Source organism: Haplochromis burtoni, unplaced genomic scaffold, assembly GCF_018398535.1.
Source record: "Haplochromis burtoni strain Fernald_Lab_line unplaced genomic scaffold, NCSU_Asbu1 Contig_10, whole genome shotgun sequence".
NCBI classification, from domain to species: Eukaryota; Metazoa; Chordata; class Actinopteri; order Cichliformes; family Cichlidae; genus Haplochromis; species Haplochromis burtoni.
The window spans coordinates 2,302,195-2,316,002 of record NW_024582371.1 but is presented as its reverse complement, the minus strand read 5'-3'; positions in this window follow the sequence as shown (position 1 = coordinate 2,316,002).

The window sequence follows — 13,808 nt, the reverse complement described above, 5'->3', positions numbered from 1 at the left end:
ATATTAGCTGTTGTTTGATTTCGGTGTCCGGCTGAAGCACCGTCCTCATCCTTACGGGAAAATACTGCAGTGAGTATGTGCCTCTGAAAAAAAGTGAGAGAATGCCAGAAATGATTGAAAATCAGTTGAAGTTATCAGCTGTAAATCACTGCTATGTACACAAGAGAAGTATTGCCCACCCCAGAAAAAAGGTTAGAAAAACAGATCCATGTATCGCTCACGTGTACACCGCTGAGGCCTCCCTCTGTGTTGTGAAAACTCAGAGCGGGGCCTCTGAAGTAAGAAAGACTCAAAGGATTATCCCGGGCTCGGCCTAAACAAGATATAGAAAAAGCATGAAGCAAAGCAGAGGGGGGTAAAACAAGGAATACATTAAAATATGTGTGTTGAATCCCTAGAGGCCAATGTCTTGTTTGAAGAGCCCTCAGGTTAAGGTTAGAGGTCGCAGGTTAGGTTCAGAGGTTATCAGAAGCTGTTTGGGGTTAACTATAGCTGTCTGTGTAGAAGAGCACTCTGTTGTTAAAGCGATTAACCCACCGAAGGTATTCAGGGGTTAAAACTTGAGTGCAGGCCCATATCGACCCAGCAGACATAAACAGAGTGTATGCTACACACCAGCAGGCTCGCTGGGGATAGTGTCCCTGGACTCTCTGGGTGTGGCTGAATCCAGAGCTGGCATGTGAGAGGAAATCAGTGGGGAGTGGAGGTGTTGAACCCTGTCATCCTGTTGTTTCTGGTCACACCTGTCTGTTGGTAGTAAAGATTGTAAAGAATCAACAGGAGATGTTGTGTCTGTTTATGGTGAGAGCAGTGAAATGTAGCAAAGAGGAACCTTTTTTAATGATATAGTTTAACCAAAGTATGACATGGAAACAACTCATCTTTGAACAGCCTGGGGGCTTTGAAGAGTCCATAGAGCTACAAGAGACACTGCAATCTAGATAGACACACACTTACGTGAACAATGATGGCAAGGCTGTTATTTAACGCCTCCCTCATTCGGCCGGGGGATTCACTAGAGTGCTTTCCTAATGGTCTTCCAACTGTGGCCTGAGCAAAAGGTATAGAGGAGGAGAGTGAGGCAATAAATTTAGAGACAGCTTGATTCTTCTCTTTGGCTTAGCTCCAGTCACAACTTTTTTTTTTCTTTGTGTTAGAAAAGTCTGGACCATGTTCACATTGCACTTGAATGGAGCTCAAGCTTGTTGTCAGATAGCCTTTTTCAGGGCCTCTACACGTTACACTCCACTCATAGCAAATCTGTCCATGTAAAACATCCCTCTTAGCTTGGTCTTGGCATCATCACTGTTTTTGTCCTCATTGAGAGCCCCACAGTTAATTCTGTGTATCACAGCCTGATCTCATTCAGCTCCAGTAACTCGGTGAGGAGTCCCATCTCAGACATGGCAGCGATAATGTCCACTTCTTGTAATCAAGCATGAACAAAGCACGCCTGATTACTTCCATACAGTAGAGCACAGTGACAATATAAGCATCAAAGTAGAGGAGGGTGCCACTTATATGGCACGTCAGGGCTGTAGCCTGGGCACAGATCTGGGCATGAAGTGGCTCTTTTAATGTGTGTGCTCTCTGAACAGTGACTGACATGGAAATTGCTTTGAAGTGCAGTTTGGTGAGCCCTCACAGATCTCACAAACACGCCCTCATACTTAAACTACCTAACTGGTTGATCATCACTGACCTACTCTATGTGTCTACAGAAACAACATACACAGTGTAAGAACTTCTAATGCCTGATCTAGACCTCTGCAGGAAATCCACTGGAAACCCCTTTTAACCCTGTGGCATAACCCTCCACGTCATTCAGTTGTTGTGGGCTGCGTCAACCCAACTTATAGTTCCATTTCTCAGGAGGTGCATGTCAGGTTACGTGGACAGCAGAGGGTTCAGAGAGGTTTGTGGTTATGTCAGATGTTACGGCATAGAAGCCTAAATCAGGTAGATATACATTCAGAGGTAGTTTGAGGGAAGACTGCTTTTAGGCCTAGCTCACTATTTAATTACTTTTGTTTTCAGGTAGATTTTTGGTTTGCAGTGTTAGCCCCTTAATGCTTAGTGTATAGAATAGAACAGAATAGCCCTTTACTGTCAGTATACATGTACAATGAAACTGTGGGTGCTCCACACCAACTGTGCAAGAATAAAGTATAAATAGTAGGACAATAGGAATAAATAACAAACAAGATCATACTTGAAATTTTTTGATTTTTGAAATTTCTGCATCATCAATGTAATTTTTCCCCCCTGAAAAACCTGAATAAATTGCAAAAAAAAAGCCAGATGTAGCAAATATGACACAAATAAAAACTCATATGCAAAATCAATATTTAATTGCTTTTTTTAGGCGCTAAAGGGTCAAAGGGTTACCCACATTAACTTCTTGTCTTGCCAACATGGCGATGAGTCCTGCCCTCATGCCTTTCAGAAATATTTTACATGCATTCTCCTACTTAGCACAAGAGGCTGTCTGTGTAAACAGTGGCCTTTTCAGTGCTCTTCAAAAGAAATCGACCACCGTGTTGTTTTTCAGGGTCAGACTGGCTCTCACACGGAGAAACATGGAGGACTTTAATTTTCTCCGATCAAAGTGAGCTGTATAGAGGAAAGGCTTAAACGAGGAATCGAAATGACGTGTTTGAGTCTCAGCTTTAATTCTTGGCCAATTTTCCCACCAGGTGCACTTGGGGAGGAGGGGGGAGTATTGCCAGTACTGCAGGCGATATAATAACACAGTGATGCCATAAAAATAACAGATAAGCTAAGGGTATTCATTAAAGCTAACAGCACTGTAGCCTGTTGTGCAGTGTTGTTGTTTAAAAGAAATGCACTGGTGACGTAATGTTTTTTGTAATTGTTGTTGTGTGATTTGGGAAATCGAGCTGAAAAATTGCACTGTCACATACATTTAAATGACGTACGCACACTCATTCATCCTGTTGTCCACGCTCCACTCCAATTTCCCAGGTGCACCGGGCAGGTCTTAACCAAGCAATGATAATTATGAGCTAGTTGGTTTCTGCATTGTACATCACACAAAGGGGATTTGCTCCAAACTAAGGTCATGCTAAAAAAAAAAAAAAACAGGCCTGCGCACATTGTACATAAGCCTGGGTGTCTGAATTGCTGGTTATGTCACTACGTCATTTCTTTTTTTCTTCTTTTCCTCTCTCTCTCCATATTAATCATATCAAAAATAGTGGTGTAACAACAGTAACCACAGGCCAAGCAATAATAGTGCTTTACAAATAGTGAAAACTATCATTAAATATAAGGCACATGCAAAATTATTAATAACTAGCATTTATTTCAAGGGTTAAGAAATACTGTTTTCTCTGCACAAGAATGTTTTTTCTGGATCCGCACACCTTTGGTGCCCTTCTCAATCTGTATGGATTAGCAAATGGTTTGTTTCTGTGGTCATAGACACCCAACCCTAAAAGGCTTTATTCACACTGTTCTTGTACAGCCAGACATGAAAGTCACCCAACCAGACTGCAAACATAACAACAGCTACGCTCTCCATTGTCCCTAAAGCTAAGTGTCTCTCTCTATTTTGTTTTGGACTGAAAATTGCCACACTTCAAAGCAAGTAAGCATTTGGGTCAAAATTCGTTATCAGATTTTCCAAGCTGTTGTTGACATATTAAATTCTCATTTTGAGTTGCTGGAACAGCCGACATCCTTCAGACTTTATTTGGTTGTGTTTCTCTTACTTTGAGCAGAAAAATAATGGCCTTTATCTGGAATAAACATGCTCACTTATTAGCTGATTCCGAGCCAAAACCCATTTCTTGTTGACTCCCCCCCTTGTGGGTGCCGGGCTCTCTTCCAGTGTTGAACTTTCACAGCCTCAACAACAATATGAGAACAGAGACAATAAAAACGAGCATCTGCATTACTTTCTGCACTGAATGTTTTGGATTCAAACAGGAAATCCCACATCGTACACACAATCTACTGAAAGCTGTCACTATGTCTTGTACCTACATCTGTCTTTTCAATCAGTCTAATCCAGGGGTAGGCAACTCCAGGCCTTGATGGCTGGTGTCCTGTAGGTTTTAGATATCACCCTGCATCAACACACCTGAATCAAATGATTAGTTCATTCCCAGGCCTCTGGAGAACTTCAAGACATGTTGCGGAGGTAATTTAGCCATTTGAATCAGCTGTGTTGGATCAAGGGCACATCTAAAACCTGCAGGACACCAGCGCTCGAGGCCTGGAGTTCCCTACCCCTGGTCTAATCAGTACAACCCATTATTCAGTAACAGGTAGAACCAACTACAGCAATAGCTTTAATTTTTATGTATGACTTTATCACTCTTCATGACAACATTGCCTCAGTTGATGGAGGTTTGTGGGTATTCTCTTAAGTGCCAACTACAGCATTTCAGTCAGGCTGAAGTCTGGCTTTGATTAAGCCATTTCAGCACCTTGATCTTTTGTTTCCTTTTTCAGTAACTTTGCTGTGCTTGGAATTATTGTCCTGTTGCGTGACAATTTCTTCCAAACTTTAGCTGTCAGGCAGATAGCCTCACGTTTGAAACAGTTTTTTTCAATGACCGCAAGGTACCCAGGTGTCACAAAACGGCCGGAGGCCGAGCACCAAAATTCAAACCCACGTGCAGAAACCCCAAGGCGGAGGGTAAAGGGTTTAACAAAGGTTTATTAACTAACACCAAAAAATGACGTGGATTGGATTTAAGGCTTGATACATGGGGCATGAGGGTCTTGGCCAGGGGAGTGGGATAAGCAGGGGACAGGTCCAAGAAAGCAATGGCAGATATACATGCTATACTTTATTTTGATGTGGAAAAACACAGATGTAAAGCATAATATTAATAAGGTTTGCATTAAGGTGAGCCCATTAAGCACTACTATTGTGCAGGCCTCTCTTATAATAGAGATTCGTGCCTTTTAAACCAGTGTAAGCACAGTGGAAAATGTCATTGTCATTATGGTTGGTTTACTTACTGGTGGGGCAACTCTTAAATGAAAAATTGATGTTATTAAAGAAGGAAAGAATAAAAGAAATGTAATTTCTATATGCTACAACACAACAGAGTGGACAGAGCATTACAAAATGAAAGACAAAGCATTTCTCCAGAAGTTTATTGAGTACGTTTAAATTGTAGATGAAGATGCAATAAACAAATGTGGTGAGTAATGTTAACTGGATTGGCAGTTAAAGACTTGGAGTCTGCAACTTAGTGGCTACGATGTCAGAGGTCACCACGCTATCCATTTCCTCAGTGACCTTTGCTTCTGCATCAGCAAGCCCTGACATTTCACCCCAGTTTCCTCCTGGCTGGACCCACCTTCTAGGAGCGGTCTCCAGGGAAGGTTTGAAAGCTGTGCTGAAAGGTTAAAGATCACTCAAGCTAGTAATAGTAAAAGTGGTATTTTAGCACTATTTAAGTGCTATTTTAATACAATGTATAACTTTAGGTCAGTTTGACTGTGCAAATTACAAAGCGCCCAAACTCAGAACCAGTTTTAAATCCTCAGTATTTTCACTTTTCATTCACACAGTCAGCAAGTAACAAACACGATTCCTGTAATTGTTTGGCGAGAGATAACACAGGATGTAATCCTCTGAATCTGAACAGCTTGCTAATAAATCAAAAGTAAATATATTTGTCTTGCAAGTAAATTACCCCTTTTCTGTGGATGTTAGGGTAACCAAAGTGTGCAAATTCATTGTGCTGGCCTTGCACACAAACAGTAGATTTCACCACTCTCTGCTCTGTTGGTGGCCTTTGTCACAACAGCTGTGTTTCTCTGCTCAGTAGAATGACTGGTACAGATGCTTTTCCTAAAATGTTTCACGTTGCATGTGAATAATGAAAGTATAAAATTGATTTTACTGGATGACTCTCAGAAGATTTTGGCTTGTCCGATCATGTATGATTTTTTTTAACGCAGCACTTCAGGGTGTGTAACTTTGAGTAGATAATGAAATAATCGCTGTCAGCAGGTACTGAGTGTGTCAATTCAAAGTCACAGCAGGGTGTGATCAGTGCAAATCTTCAATGCCAAAAAGCTCTATATTTTATGAACCACACCTGCCCAGTCTTTAATCATCACCTTCACTTAGTTTTCAAGGTAAACGCACGGGTCACTCCCAGTCCAAGATTTGAAGTGTTGTTTTCTGCTGTGACGTGGCATTTTACAGAAAGCGGTCAGCATAATGAAAATGCTCTTTATCATTACGGTCTCTGTGTTTATGTGTGTGCGCATGTGTTTACAGGGTGAGCAAGTGTGAAATTGTCTTCAGCACATGTTTTATTGTGTTCCATGGCAGGGGCAGTGGAAGCAGCAGTCGACAGGCTGCAGTTACGCCTTTTCCTCCAGACTCTTTCCCTGTTCCTTCCACAGCTGTTGCAGCGGTCCAACCCTTTTCCGACCTATGCCGCATACACACAAAGAAATACTTGGTGCTTGTTGCGTTTGCAAATGCATAAAGAAAGTAAATCCCACTGCATTAAAAAGAAAAAGCAATTGCCTTATAAAACCCTGGCATTTGTAAAGACCTAACACTGAAAGATGTTAGGTTAGAATGACAATATTTGCAAACTATTCAAAAAGTGGCACTCCAGTCAAGCTGGCAATGTGGCTCGAAATAAGTCTGTGCATGGTTTCCGCAATAATTCTACGACTGTGTGTTTCACATAAACAGGATATCTAGAGAGGAAAAGCTCAGGGTGGGAAAAGACAGAGGTGGGCTAGGATTAGAAGCACTGAAACAAATGCATGAACAAATAATTGTACAATTGAGAGGAACTACTGAATCACCACACTGAAGAAAAACAATCATACGACTCCAAATGAGAAGATAACTGCAGACTAAACTACTTTCCCAATGAAATACTGCTGGGAGCTGCAAACTGTGATGTTGAGATAAGAACATAATCACTGAAAACCAGCCTTGTGCCACAACTTATTATTATTATTATGCAGCTTATCTTCTCAAACCTGGTCTAATCCGTTATTGTGGCACAGTGTGCAGTTACATAACTTGGAACAGCATCAGTAAGATGGAGGAGTTCTCACACACACTGGAAGACCATCATATGATGGGCACAGCAGAGTACAAACGCACAATGCAGTGCAAACAGGTGCAACAAGTCCAGCTGGAAAACAGTGGGCTTCCTCTTAAGCTGCTTAAATGAAGTCAGAAAGTTTCGATCTTTTGGTTTTTAGGGCGAACAGTAGCGTATTGTCCCAAAGCATGTCGAGAGGCTGATTTCTACTCGCGGGCGGTGACCCTCTTTCCAGACAAAGTGTTTCCCCTCACCATCACTGACTCACAAGGTAGAGCCTATTACACAACCGACGGGTTGAACGGGGTTAGAACAGGGGAGGTGAATTACTGATGGATGATCCATTTTTCGAGATAAAAGATTTTAACAAAGTGGATGACTTTTGCGTGAGAACGGAGCTCAGCACATGTCCTATTTGCTCGAGGCTGGCTACAAGTCAATTATGCTGTAACTGCCAGTGAAGAGGAAAACCCATTGGAAAGGTCCAGAAGAACTGAGAGAGAGAAACAAGGTTATTATAGTTCGCTAAAACTAAGTTAGAAACTACAAGCTGATTTTAATTTAATTTAAAATTTAAATAAAAAGTAGACGTCTGAAAAGGAAAAAATGAATGAACATCTTTATTGAGACTCTGGATGTCTTTAAGTCGACTGCTTTCAAAAAGTTTTGTGTTTTTATTGTACTGATATTCCTAAACCTTGCCTCTGACACATGCTCTGCACACAATAACGATTAAAAAGACTAAAACTAACATAGAAACGAATAAAAGTTGAACTAAAACCAAACACTTTCAAAGAATAAAAACCAAACTGAATCAACAAAATACAAAACTATCATAAGTCTGGAGAGAAACCAACTGCCAGGTCGACCCACCACGTAGCCAGATTATTGCTTTATTTGGTGGAAAAACTGAAGATTTATGAGTATCTTAATCTGCCAACTTGTGACACTGTTAGGGACTGTACACTCAGTAATTATACGATTAGACTCTGACAGCTTATTTGTGTGTTTTGTTTTTTTTTGTTGGATCTAAGTTCCCATTTGCTCTTAAACAAACAAAGGGATAGGCCGTGACAAGTGTTTTCAGTGGAAATGAGGAAAGAGTTCGAGAAAGAGTAAAGGGTGTGTTTGGAGTTTTGTGCAGCAGAGATTCCTTCTCGGTCATTAATTGCGAGAAATAAACAAACAAAAACTAATTAAAGAGCATAAAACAAAACAATAAAACATAAGAAGTAGATGTAATTGACTCACAAAGTCTTAACAAGCTCATAAAAGTCGAGTGCGTAAAACAGTGCAGAGCACCATCTCCAACTGTTTGATCTAAAGTTGCTGCACTGGTTACTAAATGATAGAGAGAATAAAAAATATCAGAAAACCAGCTGTACAATCAACCCCATGTGTACAGGAGAGCCTTTCAGATAGTCCAGGACTGCAGCTAGCCAGGGGGAGTCTCCTCTAATCCTTCCCCACCCCAGACATCTCGTCTCTGGGATTGCATGCCACTCAGTGCACCCTCAGGTGGATCTAAATTAGATCTGGCAAAGCCTGGATCAGTCGTATTCCATCAAAAGAGACTTTTCATGGTAGCTAAACCCTGGAAAAGTCACACATTCACTCACTAGCCATTTTAGAATATTGTTATTATTAGTCCTACAAAATGCAGGAGATGTGCAAGTTGTGTAGAGAAATGAGAATCTGCATTAGCACGGCTGCTGTTGTCAGTGTTAGAGATTCCCAGAAGGGGAATAAAAACAGGGCTGAAGAAGGTTGTCTGTCAGCCAGTGTTATGGATAGAATAGACTGACAGCTGCTGTCATGAAAAGAGCCGCTGTGTTCTCCACGCTGTCACTCTGCTCCTCACAGAGAAAAGAGGAAGGAGGGACACGGGGAAAGATGAGCTGGCAGCGTGAAACGAGAGCGGTCAGAGAGTCAGAGGGACAACAGGTGATGACTGCAGAGATTTACAGGAGGCATCAGGCAGGTCCCGACACCTTCACAGCAAGCACCGGCTCTAACCTGTCCCATTTCTGTTCTCTGGATGCAGACACAGACAGGGTTAACTTCTAAAATCACTATATAAAAGTACTTATAAGTGTTGGCGTGTGACTTAAATGAGTACGATCTGCCGTTTGTGCTCTTTTTCCCCCCTCTAACCACAAAGAGACACATCTGAGAGATGCCTGTTTGCAGTTTTCCACACGTGCTAACTAACTTTTGATCTAAAAATGAGAAAGCGATGAGTATTAAACCTAACTTGAAACAGAAACAAACAGGCCACAGCAGTGGATTTTTGTGCATTCTTGTTTTGTTGAGACACAGCTTCAAACCGCAAGATGTATGCCTGTAAAACATCAGTCTGCACCAAAAGGTGCCTTAACTAAAGGCTGTGAACATGAATCAAACTACCACTACCTGATGATTAACCATACAAACAGCTTGAAGTCCTATATCTGCCTGCCTATCTGCTAAAGTTTGCAGTTTTTCTAAGCCCATTTCACTTCTTTGGAAATTCGACTCTGACAAAACAGGGAATAAGAATGAGTCATTTCAAAATAAACCTTTACATATGTGAAAGCGATTGAACTTTATTTTACTGTGCCAGCATTTTGTTCTGTGTCTTTCTTCTGTCTGTCTTACAGATAGAAAGATGATAGTGACAAATATGTCTAGTGCCTCAGGCCATCTAACCAATAAAAGATCATTTGTGCTTGGCTTCCTCTTTGCCATTGAAAAAAATCGTATTCTGTTTTACTATTACACTCTTCGGCCTCCTTGGGAAGGCCTATGTTAGGCACTGGAGAGGAAAGTTTGTCCGTTATTCCAACCTGGTTACATCAGAAACAATGTGGTTTTTGTCCTGGTTGAGGAACACTGAACCAGCTTTTGATCCCTTCAAGGATATTTGAGGATGTGTGGGAGTTTGTCCAACCACTCTTCATGTGGTTTGTGGACTTGTAGAAGGCATTCAATCGCATCCCTCTGAGATACCTTTGGGATGTCCTTTAGGATTGTGTGGTGCTCGCCATTGCTACAAGCCATCTGTCTCTGTGCAACTGCTGCAGGAGCCTGCTTTTCATTGGTGGCAATAAGTTTGGCTCATTCACAGTGCGTGTTGGTCACATTTGTCACAGATTCCTTTGATGGTTTCTGCGGACAGAATTTCTACGTGTAGAGATGGGGTGAGGAGTTCAGTAGAGCCGCTACTCCTCCAAATCAAAAGGAGTTAAGTTGTTTCGAACATCTGGCAAGTGTGACTCCTGGTCGCTTCCTGGGTGAGGTGTTTCAGCTATGTCCCACTAGAAGGAGGCCCCAGGGCAGGACACATTGGAGAGATTACATCTTTCTGCTGGTCAATGGATGGATGGATGGATGGATGGATGGATGGATGGATGGATGGATGGATGGATGGATGTTTTTTTATTAGCAATCTTGTGCAGCCATTTGGTTTTTCCCTGATATTTGTGTTCTGTGTGAATTCAGGACTTCTGTCTGGCTCTGTTTCCTTTCTTGCTCGTTGTAGTTTGTAATCAAAGGCAAGTTTAGCAGATGCAGATGGGACATTTATTTGCCTTGATGCAGATTTGTTTTTGGGTTTTTTTGCAGCTTGCTCATTATAGTCAGAATGTTCCTCATAAAATGTAATCATTTTAAAGTAAAATTCAACTTCTTTGTGAACTAACACTTATCGTCAGTGTAAATAGAATATATGAGTTTTGAATTATAATGCCTCAACAACGCTCTTCTTCTTTGAGCTGCTCCCTTTAGGGTTCCCCACAAATGATCATCTCCATCAATCTCATCCTATCCCCAGCATTCTCCTTTGACATACCAGCCGCACACGCTCCTTCACTACATCCATGAATCCTCTCTATATTCTTCGTCTTTTCTTCCTGCCTGTTGCCATCCTTTGTTCCCTTTAACCACAATCTCACCTCTGCAAATCCCAACTGTCTCAACTTCATCTCTCTACTCTATCTTTGCCATCTCCATCATATCAGCCAGCTCTCTTTCCACTTACCAGCCATTTCCCCTGTATTTAAAGTCCCTAGTTTCACCTCTACACACCTGCCTTCATTTTTCATTTTATGGCAAACACCCTTCCTCCTGATTTATCCAGGATTGGGACTGACATTAGCCGTATACTTGCTTGTAGCAAGTATACGGCTATATAGAAAAATATAGAGTCGATATGAGCATAATAGGTACCCGTTTAGCTACGAATGACTGAATGCAACAAAAATATTCAACAAATAAACAAATAACACCAGAGGAAAGCATTCCAAAACACTGCTAATAATGTGGGTCATCAGCTTGTACTGGATCTTATCCGAAAATAAATGGGCTGAAATAATTTAGGCCACTCAATTGGTGGCAGAATTTTCTGGGCTGGTATTTTAGCAGCACAACAGACTCTAAATATCTCCCGGCTTTTCTGTGATTTTGATATCGCCATATCCAAATTGACGTGTGATCGGACCCCTTGCTCTCGGATGCTTCCTAAAATAGCTTGTGTGAAAGCAGGGTCTGTTGTGCGGAGCTGTCACTGACCCTTTCGGCAGGGGAAGATGCGTTCACACTGACTGCCTTCCTTGTGACCGTAGCCTGCACAAAGATAAAGCATGTCACATTCAATCGCCGTAGACACACGGTACCCATGACATCATCCTGTGCACAAGAGGCCGGCGAAGCGGTGTGAAGAGTGAGAGCAAAGCAGAGGAAAGTGAAGAAGAGCACACAAACCAGGCGTCCTGTGCATGCTTTGAGCACACAGAGCAAAACCAACATGGGCAGTGATGTCAGCTGCTTTCCCATAGAGAGGCTATGGGAAAAAACTGGGGTGCAGCCCCCCTTTTTAACATCTTCTAGCATAAATGGCATATTAATCCCTCACATTTAATTGGAAAAGGTAGCATTAAATATGTCACTCAAAGAGTTGTTGTACATAACCACTTAGTTTGAATATAAAATAGTCACTAAATTCTGATGCTGGTTGATGTAAAGCTTTAAAACCATAGAAAGGATTCTTGCAGTTTTGTGAAAAGAGGTAGAACGTCTTAGTAGTGGATTACGTCACATTTCCAACTACAGACACATGTTCTGGACTTGAGGAAATAAAAGATCTAAAGCACAGTGTCTTAGACCAGTCTGCAATGCTCAAGAGCTGAATCTGAGATATGGGTTTACAAAGGTTGCCCTCTGTTGGTGATTATGAATCCTGCAGAATAGTTGCACCTAAAAGCTGCATAGCATACAGCCAAGCTGACTGCCTATGCTGAGAAAGGTTTTTGAAAACCAATTTCTATCTTAATTAATTCAAAATTTATGCTAAAACTGCACCTATTGTGTTGGGGAGTCTTGAATTTATTAATTTATTGTATTGAATTTAGAAATAGATGGAACGAAAAAACCCCAAAAAACCCTGTACACCCCCACCCCTCTTTGTCCCACAATGAAACAATCCCAAACATTAAAGAAATTATATGGCTCACCATTGTCCCTAACAAATATCTGGAATATGTGGAAATTATTTTCTATTCCTTAAATTTTTCTACATTTTCAGCTGATCTGCTCATTAAAGTATGCACAGTTGTACAGTGTAAAGTATTTCCCCCCTTCCTGATTTCTTAGGTTTTTACATATTTCTCACAATCACGTTTCAGATCATCAAACAAATTTTAACATAAGGCAAAGTTAACCTGGTAAATAGAATAAAGAAATTCATTAGTGGAAAAAGTTATCTACCTTCCTCCCCATGATGAACTAACTGTGATTAACCACATTTATCAAAAATAGTAAGGTCAGTTTCTCCTGCCACACCCAGGTCTCATTACTGGCCTGTTGAATCAAGAAATCACTTAAATAGAACCTATCTCAGAAGTGAAGTTCGCTAAAAGATCTCGAAAAGTAACGCATCATGGAACGATTTAAAGAAACTCGAAAACAGATAAGGAACAGTCACTGACATTTATCAGTCTGGAAAGGTCTGGAAAGGTCTGGAAAGCGATTTCTCAGGCAATGCAACTCCAGTGACTCACAGTGAGAGCCATTATCCACAAATAGAGAAAAAATGGAACAGAGGTAAACCTTTGCAGGAGTTGCCGGCCTACCAAAATTACTCCAAGACAGCAACGATGACTCAGCCAGGAAGTCACAAAAAACCCCAAATCAACATTAAAGAACTGCAGGCTTCACACGTCTCAGTTAAGGTCAGAGTTTATGAGTCAACAATAAGAAAGAGAGTTGGGAGAGTTCAAGGAGAAAACCACCGCTGACCAAAAAGAACACAAAGGCTCGTCTCACAAAACATCTTGATGATATATTTAGGAATTTAAGGAAAATAGTCTTTGGACTGAGAAGACAAACGATGAACATTTGGGAACGTTTGAGTCCCGTTATATCTGGCATAAAACTAACACAGTATTTGGTCAAATAGAGCATCACACCAGCAGTCAAACACCGTGGTGGTAGTGTGATGGTCTGAGGCTGCCCCAGCCAACATGTATATATGGGCCCCACCTGGTTTTTGCGTGGGCTGGATGGGTATCATGTGGGCATGGGCTCAAACTGGGCTTTTTGTATGGGGCCTACTTGGGTTTTTCACATTAAACCCATATGGGCAATCCCAAGTGGACACTTTTAGTAGGTCCTAGCTGGGTCAAACATGGGAAACACTTAACTTGGTCCAAAATGGGAAACACACGTAGGGCCCACTTGGGTTTTCCACCTAGGATAGACATGGGCTAA